Genomic DNA, 16,366 nt, shown 5'->3' with positions numbered 1-16,366 from the left:
AATGTCCCCAGTTCCTATGCCCTTCACTCTTTTCCAAATTTCTAGTCTACTGGTGCCCAGGAGAGAAGTCTATTCTAGAAAATACTCTAATTCAATAACTTGTGCTTGGAAGTCTCTGTCCCTTTATTACATATTCCTCATGCTTTTCCTGGGGAGTAGAATGGCATCCTTTGGAGATGGCTGGCATGGGCGTGAATGAAACAGGACTAAAAAAGGGGGGAGGTCATCTCCTCTTTCATTAGCATTATACCTGGTTCAGGTTCCACAATTTAAAAGGGAGTCTTCTAGCACTTGGAACTAGCTCAGAAGAGCTCCTAGATGACTGAATAATAATAAAACCACATCTATAAGGAACAGCAAAAGGATAACTTGGATAAGAGAAGGCTAGAAAAGCCATTTGATATTGGTGTTGAAAAGCCTTGAGAGTGATCATGGAGGTCAACCAGCAGCTATTCATCTTGCCAGCTGAGAGGAAACAGACCAAGCCCAAGGACTGGCATGAAGGGTACTGAGTGAGCCAGGAAGTTGTCCCTCATTATGCAAAAAAAAAAAAAAAAAAAACCAAAAAAAAAAAAACACGAAAAAACAAAACCTTAGAAAGAATTATACAGGTAAGCTCTGAAAGATGGGGCAGCCCAACAGTTCTTTAATTTTTAAAGTGTTTGTTTTGTTTTGAGGCTCATGTTATCATATTCCTTAATTTGTGGCACACACAAGACCTTTCTTAGGTTTTACTTCTTATTCTATTTCTTCTGCTCTCCCACTTACCCTTTATCTTGCTCTCTCTCTTAACAGCATATTCTTAAGATCTACCTATGTTGCCAATTATATTTCTAGTATTTCTAATGCATTGTTTCTTTTTCTTTCTTTTTTTTAAAGGTTTTATTTATTTGACAGAGAAAGACACAGTGAGAGAGGGAACATCAGCAGGAGTAGTGGGAGAGGGAGAAGCAGGCTTCCCGCTGAGCAGGGAGCCCAATGGGGGGCTCAATCCCAGAACCCTGGGATCATGACCTGAGCCAAAGGCAGACGCTTAATGACTGAGTCACCCAGGCGCTCCTCTAATGCATTGTTTCTAACTGCTTTTTATTGGTCTATTTCTATGCACTCTTTGCTCATTGAATCCTCTAGTATTGGACATTTCTGCTGCTTCCAGTTCTCACAAATAATGCCATAATGAATATACTCCTACGTATTGTTGAGTATCCTTTAGATCTGATTGATGGGGAACAGGGAAAGGGCTGCACTAGGTGGCCCATGTTTTCTTTAAGCAATGAGGAATACTGAATTGTCCATGAGAAATGGAGATACGATATCACAAGTCCTAGTCTAGTGTTTCAAACGTTTAGATGTTTTTCTGAGTTTCTTAGTGCTTTACTATGACTTTAATGAGAGACAGAAATAATATTCTGGAACTTAGAGTGTGATCTTCAGTGATCATCCCTCCTCAACGTTATTTTCTTCATTGAGCTGGTCAGTTCGTTTCTCCATATTGGTCATTAATTACCTGGACAAAGCAAATGAAATGTTCTAAGAAATCTTATTAGTCATAGGGTTGAGTGAAGTTTCTAAAATGTTTTGCTATTTTAATGTTGGCAAAACCTGATGGTTTTCAATTGCCTAACATCAGATCCTGAGTCACCAGGAAAGGGATAGGAACCTTAATAGGGATCCCTTGTATTTATATAGTGTTTGTAATTTATAGTGCTATTCATAAACATAAACCATCTTATTGAATTCTACAACAACCCTGTGAGATAGGTGGGGGTAGAATTACTGTAGCAGGTGCGAGTAGCTTCAATGGTAGATGAAGAAATGGAGGTTCAAAGCAATTAAAAAAAAGCAATTAAGTTGTCCAAAGTCACTTAGAGATGTAAGTGACATTGCTAGAAGCGGAGTGAGGGTCTTCCGAGGCTCCACCCACCTTTTCTTTTCTTTTCTTTCTTTCTTTCTTTCTTTCTTTCTTTCTTTCTTTCTTTCTTTCTTTCTTTCTTTCTTCTTTCTTTCTTTCTTTCTCTCTCTCTCTCTCTCTTTCAGATTTATTTGAGAGAGAGCACACAAAAGAGCACAAGTGGGGGGGGAGGGGCAGAGGGAGAAGACGACTCCCTGCTGAGCAGGGAGCCCAGCTCGGGACTCAATCCCAGGACCCGGGATCATGACCTAAGCCGAAGGCAGATGCTTAACCGACGGAGCCACCCAGGTGCCCCCCAGTCCAGTGTTTCTGCAACATCTCTCTAATGCTCAGAGAAACGACCTACGATAGGTTCAGAGTTATCCCCTGAGCTGGACTTTGTAGAGTACCTGTCCTTTTCAATTATTTTGTGATGTTAATAAGAAGGCTCTAGCTGCATACCCTCTGTTTATCCCATTAGTTGAACACCTGTTCATAAAAACAACTGGGTAAAAAAATAAGGCCCATATAACTGAGTCTCATGGCAACAAGCAGCGTGCACGGTTGGACTTCGGCATAATTTGGAGCGCTACGAAGTACCAGGTGCATGTCATTTTATTCATTACCTAATTACAGTCATAAAATAAGAATGGTGGTTGGACCATAAAAAATAATAATTGATTCAAGTATATTCACATAGAGATAATTGCATTCTTCAAAGAGTCTTTTCTAGACATTTCAAAATACACAAACAACCTGAGGAAGTTATGCGTGCTTGCATTAGGTTACAACAGCCTACAAACGGGCAGCCTAACCGTCTACCCAACACACACATGCAATACCAGGAAAGTTCCTAACTACTGCTCCTTACTATGCAACTAGGGCTCAGGCAAAAATATTGTAGAACCCAGTATACATTTTTAAAAAATAAATGATGAAGTGTCCCCAGAATGACAAATGAACAGCCTTTTTCAGAGTCAGGCACTGGGAATACGAACCTCTTCAGGAAAAAAACTCTAATTTTTTTTAACATTCTAAAGTAAGTAAATGGCTACAGAGCAATATGACAATTCTACTTGACTCTCAGTTATCTGTGTGTGGCTTCACTGGATTAGATTTTTAAAACACCAGACTAATTTCTATCATCAGTGTTTAAGTTTTTGAGCTCCCCTCCTCTTCTAAGAAAGAAACCTATTTCTCTCTACCCTGCAGCCTATTGATCTAATTAATTTAAGTAATGTTCTCCTAAGTCAAACAGAATTAGGAAGCTAAGTGGGTTACCCAAAATGAATAACTTCAAACATAGAAAGGATATTTACAGGGGCGCCTGGGTGGCTCAGTCGGTTAAGCGTCTGACTCTTGATTTTGGCTCAGGTCATGATCTCAGGGTCATGGGATTAAGCTTGAAGTTGGGCTCCTCAATCTGGAGATTCTCTCTCCTGCTTCCTCTGCACCCCCCACCTCTCTTTCTCTCTCTAAAATAAATAAATAAATCTTTTTTAAAAAGGATATTTATAATCTGCCACTTTGACTTACTTGTGCCATTTTCTCTCTCCACAAACTGTTTAGGAAGTTGGTTTTTTTTTTGTTATTTGCTTCTAGCTTCAGTAGTGCAAATTTTTCTTTATGTTTAATGGTTTTCTTTAGAAAATATTGAGATTTTTCCCCTCAGAGCAGAAATCTATTTGTCTGATTTCTAGGTGTATTAGGGCATGAGACATTTTCAAAGAGATTCGATAATTCGATTTACTTCACAAGTCTCCCCCCTCCTGGATTATCTGGTTTGAAAAGCCCTGAGCACATGGCTATGCCGGTGGAAATCTCTAGTACAGGCCGGTTTTTGTTCCTTTGTTTATATTTGATCACAGGACCAAACTCTGTTTGAGATGTAATGAATATTCACACTTACTAAGCATTCGCACAACCATACTAACAATACCCAAAGCAGGCAGGGGCCCAAGCATACTCACCCCATCAGACAAATTTCTATCCTACCTATTCAAAGTGAATAACAACGAAAGGAAATCTGAAGCTAGTGTATTCTCTGATCTGTAACCACAAAGCTGCAACCATATAATTTCTTAAGAGCAAAAAACAGCCCCCTGTTCACTACCATGGTTAGGAGTATGTGTTTCTGTCCTCTAAGATTCCAACAGAACGGCGTCTTGCTAATCTGTAACAGCAGCATGGATACCTAAATTCAACAGGAATATTTTTACAATCCACACCTAAGTGAGAAATTGTATGTTTTACGTATAATAAGGGGACCAGATATCCAGGTTTGCCTGGGGCGCTTCTGCTGTATGCTGCTCTCTTGGTGTAATCACAGCACCCCCTTTACACCTAGATGTTCCAGGTTAGATGGCTAAGTCTTTGGTCACATTAATTTAACAGATAGGCTGGATATTAAAAACCACCTTGGTTCAAAATGTTTCATGGGCTCTTTAGTAGTCCTTTGAAGTAGATATTGGGCACATGGTGTTCAGCATACCAGGGACAGAGCCTGGAATAGGCCATTGTATTCCCCTCTGGCAGGTCAGCGACGTTAGTACACTGTTGTTGGAGGATAGCATGATCGTATAAACCCATGCTGATCGTTAGAATTGTACAGGAGAAGGGATCTCAGGGGTCATCTGGCCCAACACCTTCACTTTTCTGGATGAATAAATTATTACACTTCTGGAAACGTGAATGTCATTTTATAGTTTTCTAAGTTGTTTCCTGAGCAGAATCTCACTGGATCACATTTGAAGGAGGCAAGGAAGCAAGTTTTTAGCCACATTTTATAGAAAAGAGAACTAAGTTTCAAATAAGTTAAAACAAACAAACAAAAACCAAAGACCTCAGCCAAGGTCATGTGATTATTAAGTAGAGGAGCTAAAACTGAAATGCAGGTCTGACTCTTTGCCTAGTGCTCTTTCCAATATCCCATACCAGTTTAATATTTTCATTCATTAATGAGGATTTAGAATATATCCCCTCCATATAATCCAATAAAGATATACAACACTCCCTCTGTAACTAATCCTGTACACTCAAAATAATTTTTTCTCTGCTTCTTTCTCTTCCCACCTGCAAAGAGCTCTGGCTGGCAACTGAACTGTTCTGGCCTGACAGCGCCTCTTGGTGGCTGGCCCAGGAAATGCAAGGCCCAAAACCTTTCCTATCCCCTCTTCCTTCTCCCTTGGGTAGAAGAATGAAGAGGAGAGGACTGCGCCAAGTAATCTCTGGCTTTTTCTTTATCGTTCATTAATTATGTCTCAGACAACCTACTTCTCACATCAGCGCTTCTCCGCATTCCCCTTCTCTCTCCTTACCCCTCTTTATTTCATCTCTGACCCAAATACAGCTCTAATGATTATGCCTTTATACAATATGGGGAAGTCCTACTTCCTGAAGTGAAAATAAAGTTCAACCACCCTGCATCCAATATGTATTCACCGCACATCCCACAGTGTGTCAGGGACTGTTCCTGACTCGTGGGATACATCAGACTTGGGCTATAAACCTCTAGCCTCCTCCAAGTTCCCTGAACCCCCTTCAATATCTACACCAGAACCTCATTTCTCTGAGCCACGGTTTAATTAAAATTGCTGTTTCTAAAGCATTTACCTTCGAAGTGAAATGATAGCTTATTAAATTTCCTTAGGATATTTCAACACAGGATGATTTTCTCCTTGTTTTTTTTCTGTATCAAATACGTAGCATTTTAGTTACACTCCCTCCTGTGGGTGAGCCTGGGATTCTATCTACAATTTATAATGTTCTGTCTAGAGAAAACTTTTTCTGAATTCGTAACAATCACTATAGAGATAGCCTTTTGGAAAAGCAACCTGAACAACAGGCAGATCTCCCATGAGGAGATTACGGAAGTGGGATTGCCTTCTTTTGTTTGCCCATTTATTTCTAAGGAGGTTGACTATTTCCTCCACTTATTTCATAGCACAAAGAAGCCCAAGGTTTTATTATTGTCTTTAACCATTTCCGCCATGTTTCTACGTACAAAGTTTCAACTTAGAGTATGAGTTGGGCTACCAGTGAAAAGAACTCAGTGTGTGCACAAAGAATTCTAGGTCCAGGGTTAATTAATGATTAATTCACTGCTGGAAGTCCTTCAGAGACACCCTCCCGCCAACAACTTTCCATATCTTGCTATTTTCTGTAAGTAGCTGTAGAAAGTCTAGACCACTGAAGGATTTGTTTCAATAAGAGTTTCAGGAGATTCTTTAATCAACTCAACAAAACTCTAAATCTAGGGATTAAGTAGCAGCCATAGTCACTAAGATCCAGCTGGTCTGGTTGAAGCCAACCTTTCTGTTCCGTTCTGTCAGATGTTGACACCTTTTCTCATTTGTCCACTATATTAGTCACATAATGTCATCTTTCAATTATGTTCGTACCAAGTAAAGAAGAGCATGTGGGGAAAAGAAAGCCAGCCCAGCTGGTGGTGCTGGTAGTATTAACTGAAATTACTAGCTAATCCATTTAACTGGGTCAGAGCCATGTCTGGTCACCATGTTTCTGTTTTAAAACATGCCACAGGGAGGGGCGCCTGGGTGGCACAGAGGTTAAGCGTCTGCCTTCGGCTCAGGGCGTGATCCCAGCGTTCTGGGATTGAGCCCCACGTCAGGCTCCTCCGCTATGAGCCTGCTTCTTCCTCTCCCACTCCCCCTGCTTGTGTTCCCTCTCTCGCTGGCTGTCTCTATCTCTGTCGAATAAATAAATAAAATCTTTAAAAAATAAAAAATAAATAAAAAATAAAATAAAAATTAAAAAAAAAATAAAACATGCCACAGGGAGGGAGACATTGCTTCCAGACTGGCTCCGCCCCACAGTGGAGCTGGCATAGATGCAGGACACTGCCTTACTTTTGTCCCGGGAGGCACCACCTGGCTTTACTTCTTCTCTTTCCACAACCACCCTTCAAGGCTCTTCTGCCTACATGGCTACTTCATGCAAAGAGGAAATCTAGTGTACTGGCTAAGAACATGGATGCAGAAGCTAGACTTTCTGGATTTGAATCCCTGCTCTACCACTCACTAGGTTTGTGTTTTGGGCACAGTTATATACATATTCTGGGGAAAAGTTTATAAGTTTCCATTTACATCAGTTACTACATGTACAAAATGGAGACGAGAAGAGTGCCTGTCCCATAATGCTGCTTCCTCTGATGGTTACATGAGTTAACTCGTTTAAGACGAATGACTGTGCCAGGCACAGAGTAATTGCTCAATAAGTATGCTGTTATTGTTCTAGCAGGGATGAGCTTTCTGTATGCAATTCAAAAATAGGAATCAGCTCTGTGCTGTTTCAGGCAGTGAGCACTAAAAGATATTAGAAGGCTGGAAAGTTATTTTTTCCAATGTAATGTTTTGGTTTTGAACTTGGTCAGTCCTCATTGTTGAAAACACAGAGCAGTGTCTTTCCAACTTATGTCCTAAATCAAGTCATGCCAGATGCCATTGGTTATGTTCAGTTCAGCAGGCAAATAATGAGCACCTATGAAGTGCCAGATACTCCTAATGAATGCTGGCGAGATATAAATGTGTAAGACCCTTCCCCCACAGAAGAGCATGTAATTTAGTGGGGAAGACAGGCCCAGGAACAAATTATTGTAAAACAATTTCAATCTGGTCATTATTCTCAGAGGCCAAGACAGCCTAGAAAAATCTACCCACCAACTCATAGAGTATTTGTTCCTGCTTATTTTTAACTCCTCGCTACTCATCTTCTGCCCTATTAATGCTTCCTCATTAATAGATGAAAGGATAAATTGAGACGTGCCCATGAGAATTGAGAAAAAAAAAAACCCAACAACTAAATTCAAATCAACACACAGTGTAGAAGTGCTAATGAGAAACCTGTAAAGATATACCATCCTCACCCCCACCAATCCCCATCTCGCTCGTTGAGAAATTCCATCCTAGGGATACGTCTTATGACAAAGCAATACAGACAGCATTTGATTTTTTTTTTTAAAGTTCTGATTTCAACCCTCATACTTTACCATTTCAGGAAAAAAAATTTTTTTAAAGAAATTGCAGTCCAGAAAGACTGAAACTATAACCCGTTCTTACCAGTTTGCCACCTAGGAGATGCCCCACTGAATGCTTAGCTCATGGTCACTGAAAGAACAATAATATCTTCCATAAGCAAGCACTTTACAGTTTAGAAATACTTCCCTACAATAATATCATATGAACTTTACAACAAAGCTGTGAGTTAGGTGAAGGTGTGTGTTGTATCCCGTCTTCACATGAGAAAAAGGGACGCTTGGCAAAGTGATGCTTTCTGTTTTATTTTTGTTTTGTTTTTAAGTAGGCTCCACGCCCAGCATGGAACCCAACTCGGGGGTTGAACTCACAACCCTGAGGTCAAGGGCTGAGCTGAGCTCAGGAGTCAGACGCTTAACCGACTGAGTCACCCAGGTGCCCCCAAAGTGATGTCTTGAATGATCAGTACTTGGGACATCTCATTGTTTGTCAGGACTATATTAACTCAAATTTCATTTTGCTCTTAATTTGGCTGGGTTTCCTGGAATAGAGGGGTGTCTAAGGCAAGAGGAAAGCAAATTTAAAGAGGAATGCTTGGGAAGTAGTACACTGAATTAGCAACTCCACACGGCACATGTAACAGTGCACACTGGATACGCAGAACTTAAAAGAAGGCAGCACTTCGTATTTTTAAGCCTTGGATTTCCAGCTGCCAAGAGAGATGTGATCCCACAGCAGGGCTGAAGCATTGAAAACCAACCTGATGACACCTGTGCCTGACAAAACCCTGGGGCACTGGCGGCCAGCTGCAATGGCTGGTATTCAAGGACGGGTTGGCATCTCAGCCTTCCTGCCTGTTGAGTCAAGCGCAGCGTGTTCTGGGAGGACAGGCGCTTGTCCTTGTGAGCTGGCAGGTGGTTCTGCACGCACCTGAAGTTGTTACACTGAGTCCGAAATTAAGAGCTCAGATCTTACTGGACAAACTTGAACAAATCTTCCCAGTTTATCCCAATTTATCTCAAACAACGGAGTCAGAACAAAACTTGAGAGGGGCGACTCCATTATCCCTGTGACCTTGGTGTCAAGCAGACACCAGGCTTTCCCAGAAGACTGAAGTAGCAGCTAAGGGAATGAAGCTGGAGAGACCAGCAGGTCGGCAATGCCCGCCCCACACTGGGAAAGACTGGCTGCCACCAGCACCAGCTCTTCAGTAAAATAATGGACAACAACTCCAATTAGAGCTCAACGATCCAAACATGTGATTCAGCGATATCTTAGACTCTCTGACAACAGCAGAGCATAAGGAGAATATATGTATATTTTAAAGATTTTATGTATTTGAGAGAGAGAGAGAGAACGAATGAGCATAAGCAAGCGGGGGGAGAAGCAGAGGGAGAGGGACAAGCAGACTCCACACTGAGTATGGAGCCTGATGCAGGGCTTGATCTCATGACCCTGAGATCATGACCTGAGCCCAAATCAAGAGTCAGGTGCTTAACCGGCTGAGCCACCCAGGCACCCTGAGGAGAATATATTTTAAAGGTATAAGTCCATCTTATTGCTCAAGATACCAAAAACTGCCTTTACTGCTAAAGCCAGAATAAAAGGCAGGATTCTGAGTCTTCCTCTGATGCTAAAGAACTACTAGCAACCTGCTTTTGAACCGGAATTCAGTGCCCGTGCTCATGGCATCGCGGTCCGAACGCTTGAGCGTTCGTTTTACATGTTTATACCCTGTTTTAAACCCACAGCCCAAGAGTCTCTTTTACACTTCCTGTCTATCCCTACGTCCTTTCTTCTTCTTTTACTCAGTCATCTTAAATCCATACCTGTTCTTTTCATTTGGAGACTTTGATATTCACTTGGGGGGGGGGTGAAGGGGTGGATAATTGATATGGTTAACATGTTGTTATTTTAACTTTTTTTTTTTTTTTGAATGCAGAATCAAGTCCCAACTTCCAGGAACTCTGTAAAAGGGAAAATAGGAACATTTTTAGCATCAGACAGACAGAAGATCTATTATAATTGGTTTTCCATACATCTTTTGTATTGTTTTTGGTAACCCATGGAAAGAACAAGCTAGCCTAGAGACAGACTCTAAACTCTCAAAAAATACCTCAAATCTCCTGCTGGGCTGGAACAGGAAATACTTTTATACAGTAAATAGTAAACATATGGAAGCCTTTGGCCCCAAGAACTTACGCAAGCTGAATACATAAATAGCTGAAAGAGGTTTAGGTATTACTCATGGATGAAAAGAATACGTAACGATTTTGGCAAAAAGTCAAGTCTGACAGTATGATGAGGATGTGGAGCAAAGGAAAGGATACACTCTTTGTATAGTTTTGTTCAACAACTTTGGAAAAGAAGTTGATATTATGTTGTAAAGTTAAAAGCCACATATCTTGGGGCACCTGGGTGACTCAGTCGGTTAAGCGGCCGACTCTTGATTTCAGCTCAGGTCATGATGTCATGGTTTGAGATCGAGCCCCAGGTAGGATTCCCTGCTCAGCAGGGATTCTGCTTGAGATTCTCTTTCTCCCTCTGCCCCTTCACCCGCTCACACTCTGTCTATAAAATAAATCTTAAAAAAAAAGGCCACATATCTTATGACCTGTTCCACTTGTGTATACCCTAGAGAAACCCTCCTAGATGCACTTCAGAAGGCATATGAAGAAAATGTTCCCGAGTGCCTGGGTGGCTCAGTCAGTTAAGCACCTGCCTTCTGCTCAGGTCATGATCCCAGAGTCCTGGGATCGAGTCCCGTGGCGGGCTCCCTGCTCAGCGAGGAGTCTGCTTCTCCCTCTCCCTCTGCCCCTGTTCGTGCTCTCTCTCTCTCAAATAAATCTTTAAAAAAAGATCCAGGAGGCAATGTTCATAATAGCAAAAAATGGAAAACAATCCAAATATCCACCAGCAGGAAAAGACATAAATGAATTATAGTATATTCACAAAATGGAAATGGCACTGAATATGAATGAACTTCTCTACATGCAGAAATATGGATGAATCTTGGAAACATGTCGATGGGGAAAAAAAAGCAATTACAGAATAATTACATATAATACTATAGTTATACAACTCAAAAATATACAAAGCTAAAATAATATGTTCTTTTAGCAGGGTGCCTGGGTGGCTCAGTCGTTAAGCGTCTGCCTTCGGCCCAGGGCGTGATCCCAGGGTGCTGGGATTGAGCCCCGCATCTGGCTCCCTGCTCCACTGGGAGCCTGCTTCTTCCTCTCCCACTCCCCCCGCTTGTGTTCCCTCTCTTGCTGGCTGTCTCTCTTTGTCAAATAAATAAACAAAATCTTAAAAAAAAAAAAAAGTTCTTTTAGGGATCCGTACATATCTGATAACTAATTTAAAAATCAAAGTCATGATTAGTATGAAAGTCAGAATCCTGATTTCCTCTGGGAGCAAATAAGCCATAAGGGTGGGTTTGGGAAGGAAATACAAGTAGCTTCCATAGTCCTGGTAATGATTTAATTTTTAAATTGGTTGGGGCTCACTAGTGTTAATTATTCTTCATAACTTACACATATATTACAAATATCCTTTTAATACCTAATGATCTTTGAAAATGAAAGTGCCTACTTCCCTCATCTTCTAGGTAGACATGATAGAAAACTACCTCCATGTTTTCCCTGAAAATGTAATTTGGTCCCAATAATCAGATGAAATTCTGGGCAAGAGGGATCACTGGTCTGATCAGGGATATCTTTTTAAGAAAAAATAAACTTCCTAATTTCAAAATAATAAATGCTCATTACAGAAAATGGAGAAAGCCATAAAAAAATATAAAGAAAAAAATTACATCTGTAGTCCTATAATTTAGATATAATCACTGTTAACATTTTTTTGTATTTTTCTTTAGTTTTTACATATGTAAAACTAGAATTGATAATAGCATTAAAACAGCATTTAAAATATATTTTTCTATTTCTATTTGGAATCCTGTTTCCCTGAAGACAGTAATGATGCTACATGTTTGTGGTGTATTCATAGTCTAATGTTCAGTTTTAAGTTCTATATAAGTTGCCCATATAAATGATAACTTAAATTTTAGCAGTTTTCTCACTGGAAACTTTAAGAAATAGGATAAGGACAATCATTTATCAAGTTTGCCAAATATTTTCCACTATAATTTTTGGCTTCTAAATCAATTACAGGTATTTGTATGAAGAAATGAATTTTTCTTTTGATGACCTGCTTTCTTACACTCTGATTTCAATATAAAAAATACATTTTTCTGGAAGATTTTTAAAGGGTTTTATATTATTTCTAAATTTTTGAAAGCAGGAGAAAATTAATTCATAATTTTATTTTTTTAAGATTATATCTATTTGTGTGAGAGAGACAGAGAGAGCACAAGCAGGGGGAGGAGCAGAGGGAAAGGCAGAGGAACAAGCAGATTCCTCGCTGAGCTTGGAGCCCAAGGTGGGGCTCTATTCCAGGACCCTGAGAATATGACTTGAGCCAAAGTCAGAAACTCAACCAACTGAGCCACCTAGGTGCCCCAATAATACAGAATTTTAGGCAATTTCCCCATTCCTGACCATACATACCAAAAGATTAATAACATGGTGTCTAATGTTTTTTGTGTGTGTATGTATTCATGTATTTTAAAAATTTTATTCCTTTAAGGGTGCCTGGGTGGCTCAGTTGGTTAAGTATTTGACTTTTGGTTTTGGCTCAGGTCATGATCTCAGGGTTGTGAGATCGAGCCCTGCATCAGGCTCCATGCTCAGCAAGGAGCCTGCTTGAGATTCTCTCTCCTTCTCCCTCTGCCCCTGTCCCCAGTCTCTCTCTCTCTCTCTCTAAAATAAATAAAGAAAATCTCAAAGAAAAAAAAACAACCAAAAACCTTTATTCCTTTAAAACCTCCTCAACCTACCATCTGTTCAACTGTTGAGATGATACACAGCATTAGAGGTAGAAGATAGTTTAATGCATTTTTACAGGTATAAAGTATAAGAAGTTCTAAACATTTATCATTGATTTTAAAGATTAAATTACAAAATCTTGTAAGAGCTGAGATACTTTCTATATCCCTTCCACACTGGATTCCTAAAGTGGATTCTGATGTGGGGGGTAGTGTGGGGTGGCCTGGACATTTCTACAGGTGATTCTGAGGCCCAGCCAGGCATGACAGCTACTGCTCTAATCTTAAAGACAGTAACTGAACAACAAACAAAAACAAACACACGTACAAACAAAGCTCTCTTTTGAAAGCAGACCTCCTGTCAGCCTGGAGAGGCAGGTCAATATTCCACCCCTATTGTCAATTTCTTTTTTTTTTTTCTTTCTTTCTTTTTTTTTTTTTTTTTAGATTTACTCATTTATTTAAGAGAGAGAAAGGGGGAAAGGGAGAGAGAGAATCCCAAGCAGACTCTGAGCTGAGTGTGGAGCCAGATCCCAGGACCCTGAGATCATGACCGGAGGGGAAATCAAGAGTCAGACATTCAACCAACTGAGCCACCCAGGCGCCCCCTATTTGTCAATTCTGAGACACACTGACAGCTTGGGTGGTGCCCCTTGCACCCTGTCCAGAGTAGTTCAGTAAGTGATGAATGAAGAGCCTCTACTTGTCTTGGGGATAAGGCAGCACATTATTTCTCACTTAAGAAAATACAATGCTTCAGGAGCCCATTGCTTCCTGCAGTCCAGAGTGAAAGGAAATCTGGGCTAAAGAAACTTGGGAGATGGCCCTAAAAAATGATTCCACTGCTTTTTCCTCTTTTGGCCAGCTCACCATGGGGCTGTTTATGAGGAGTGTCTACCACTAATAACCATTTGGTTTGATATTAGTGGCTTTCCAAAGAGGTCAGGTGGCTGGGAGAGGAAGAAGATAGTAAATGTGAGCCCATCGCAATCTCTGTGAGCTGGTTCGTACAGGGAAATACCTTTAAAATAACTACAGGGTTAGGGGACAAGGGCAAAACTGTCTAACCAGGTGTTGGGATTAATTTAGGAAAAAGCCAGCCGTTTTCATTTAACCTCTCGAAAAGGTTTATGCATTGTCTTCCCCTGACCACAGAAGAAAACACAACCACAGGACGAATTATTCTTTGAATGTTCCATACGTTATGAATATAACCACAGCAACAATAGAACTTGTGCTGAGATTAAAGTTTAAGAAGCTTTAAGATATTTTTAGTTCTTTTCATCTGAAAGTGTTTAGACTACCTTCAGAGAGGCTTTTCAACAGTCTCCTTACTGGAAAGAGTTGAGAAGTTTATAAGGCCAAGGTTACTGGGGCGATTGGGTTTTTAAATTTCCTTGAAAAGAGAGCGAAGGAGAGAAGAAATGAAGCAACAGCTGTGAACACTTATCAGCCGAAGAGGGCTGAAAGAACAGAAACTGAGTTTTGTGGAGAGACAGCGGATAGATCTCACTCTCGAGGTCAGATCTTTCATCCTCCTGTCTAGAAATCAAGCTTGTTTATTTGGTGTACCTTGGAGAAGTAGGTACGTTCAAATGGACCTCCCACAAGTCTCCTTAGCAGCCAGAGTCCAATGGCCCTCAGCCAACCAACCAAAAGAGGACTTTAAAGTCAACCGGAAGCTACCCATGAAACCTCATACAAAGTCCTATAACAGGAAGCCACACAAATAGAAAAGAAAATGCACCTGATTAAATGTAAGGACAGAAGTAGCCCTCGAGTCATGTAATAGTAAGTATGTAACAAAAGGAGATAAATACGTGCAGAACAGTCCTTGAATCTGAGTCTAGTTTAGAAATGTACGCACTTGGTTACTATTTCTGAAGGACTGAGAGTTCTACAAAGCAAAAATTTTCACAGAAAAGAGGCAGCATAACTGTGTCCATGGAATTAGATGGAACATTTCCAAGAAAAAAATCAGAGGCAGTAGTGTCCCCTCTCCTATATTCCTTAGGCAAATGGGCAGTGGTGGGTGGTTCCAGGGGGCAGCTTTGGCTGAGGCTGGTAGCCTGTGAGGACAGTTTATGCTCATTCAAAAGCCCCTGCCTTTAAACTGTTGTCCTCCTGATATTTTCTGCCAAACTAAAGACAGAATGGCCTGCTGAGAAGGGTCTTACAGAGCACAGGACTGAAACCAAAGCTAAGGCTTTCCCTTCTAGGGTGCTGGTCATTCACTGGGCAATGCTGTGATAGTAAGTCTTCCTGTGCCTCATTCTCCAGGGCTGTTCCAGAAGAGGACTGAAAACGTTAATCTCTAAGGTTCTTTCCAGCTCTGAACTTCTGGGTCAAAGAAAAGGGGAGATAGGTGCCAACAGGAGAGGAGGCGTTTCTGACCTGGCCCAAGCCTGTGAGCACTGTGACAGGAATCACTGGTACAGATTTTCAAATGGGGGTGGGGGCATAGAATTCACCTAAAAACAGAGATTTCCTGATCACCTGACAAGTGCCTTGAGCCCAAGACTCTCTCACAGTAGAATGGCTTCTTGTCCTCCCTGAAAGACTCTTCAAGTGACCTAGAGGAGAGGTAAAGACATTTAGTAGGGAGCACAGGAGGCCGGTCACAGTGGAAAAGGTTGTTAACAGCACCAGGGACATTATGCAGGCGCGGCGCTGGAGTGTGGCTCCTTCCCAGGCACAAACCACATCAAATCCTACTCAGGGTCGTGCTGGATGATTTTGCAACTGTTTGTGTAAACAACAAACCAACCTGATTCCCACACTTGTGCTTCTCTTTTACTGTCAGCAAAGTCAAGTCCTGACCTGTCTGTGCCAAATCCTCCGCTAAGATCTTCAAGACTGTAACTTCCTATACCTCAATACATCTTAAATTGCGGGAAGGGAGAGTAGGGGCGCACATCTGCCTTTTTTTTTTTTTTAACCCAGTTCAGAGCCTATTTAGATATGGAGAGGATGCAGCAGGAAGTCATGTTACCCAAAATCTGCTCGAGCGCTGTTTGGCTCCGAAGTAAGGAAATACCAAAGACCTAGAAGCTAGTAATGAAGTGGGCTCTCCGCCGTAGCTATGCAACAACGTCCAGACAACGCAGGGCAGCGACGAGCCGCGTTGACTGGAGCCTGTGGATTCTTGGCTTCAGAAAAATGGGGGTGGCGGGGCGGGAGGGTTGCAGATTGCAGAGTGACTCACACAAGCCCTGCGGTGGACATTTCTCCTGATGCTCCGTTCCCGGGCGTAGCAGCTGCAGGAGTAAACGACATCTCCACCTCTGTAAGAGGGAGAGATGAAAGGTGCCGCCCCAGTTCCCCAACTTTAAGAAGTGACTTCCGTCCTTTGGGTCATTTCTCTGAAGGAGGGGTGGGGTGTACTGCCCTCCTTGGCTAACCACTTTAGAGGCCGAACGACGCGCGTACCGGTGAGGTGTGTCCCCACCCCCGCCACCGGTCGGGGCTGTCCCAGGGCAGCCCCCTCTCCCGGGGGGAAGCTTTGAAGGCGATTTTTAAAAATCGCCGCCGCGCTTCCTCCGCTCCTTCCTTAGAGCTTCGGGGCCAGAAGGGCGCGCCGCGTCATCTTCCTCCTGCCGC

At 41.7% G+C, this 16,366-nt stretch overlaps 1 protein-coding gene and 1 long non-coding RNA gene across 8 annotated transcripts in view; one reads left to right on the top strand and one right to left on the bottom strand.

Annotated features, from left to right (window-relative positions):
- Nucleotides 1-16,366, top strand: part of HOPX (HOP homeobox) — a 29,566-nt gene that overhangs the window by 5,593 nt on the left and 7,607 nt on the right. The window contains exon 1 of one of the 6 annotated variants that reach the window (XM_044387772.3): nt 15,963-16,052. The exons of 2 other annotated variants lie outside the window; for them this stretch is intronic. The gene's annotated coding sequence lies outside the window, so the exon portion shown is untranslated. 3 more of the 6 variants (XM_026508954.4, XM_048212020.2, XM_026508955.4) reach the window with 3 other exon arrangements.
- Nucleotides 1-16,366, bottom strand: part of LOC113262526 (uncharacterized) — a 135,282-nt gene that overhangs the window by 117,984 nt on the left and 932 nt on the right. The gene's annotated exons all lie outside the window — the stretch shown is intronic.

The sequence above is a fragment of the Ursus arctos genome, unplaced genomic scaffold (genome assembly GCF_023065955.2).
Source record: "Ursus arctos isolate Adak ecotype North America unplaced genomic scaffold, UrsArc2.0 scaffold_9, whole genome shotgun sequence".
Taxonomy (NCBI): domain Eukaryota; kingdom Metazoa; phylum Chordata; class Mammalia; order Carnivora; family Ursidae; genus Ursus; species Ursus arctos.
This window is presented reverse-complemented; position numbering and strand designations above follow the sequence as displayed.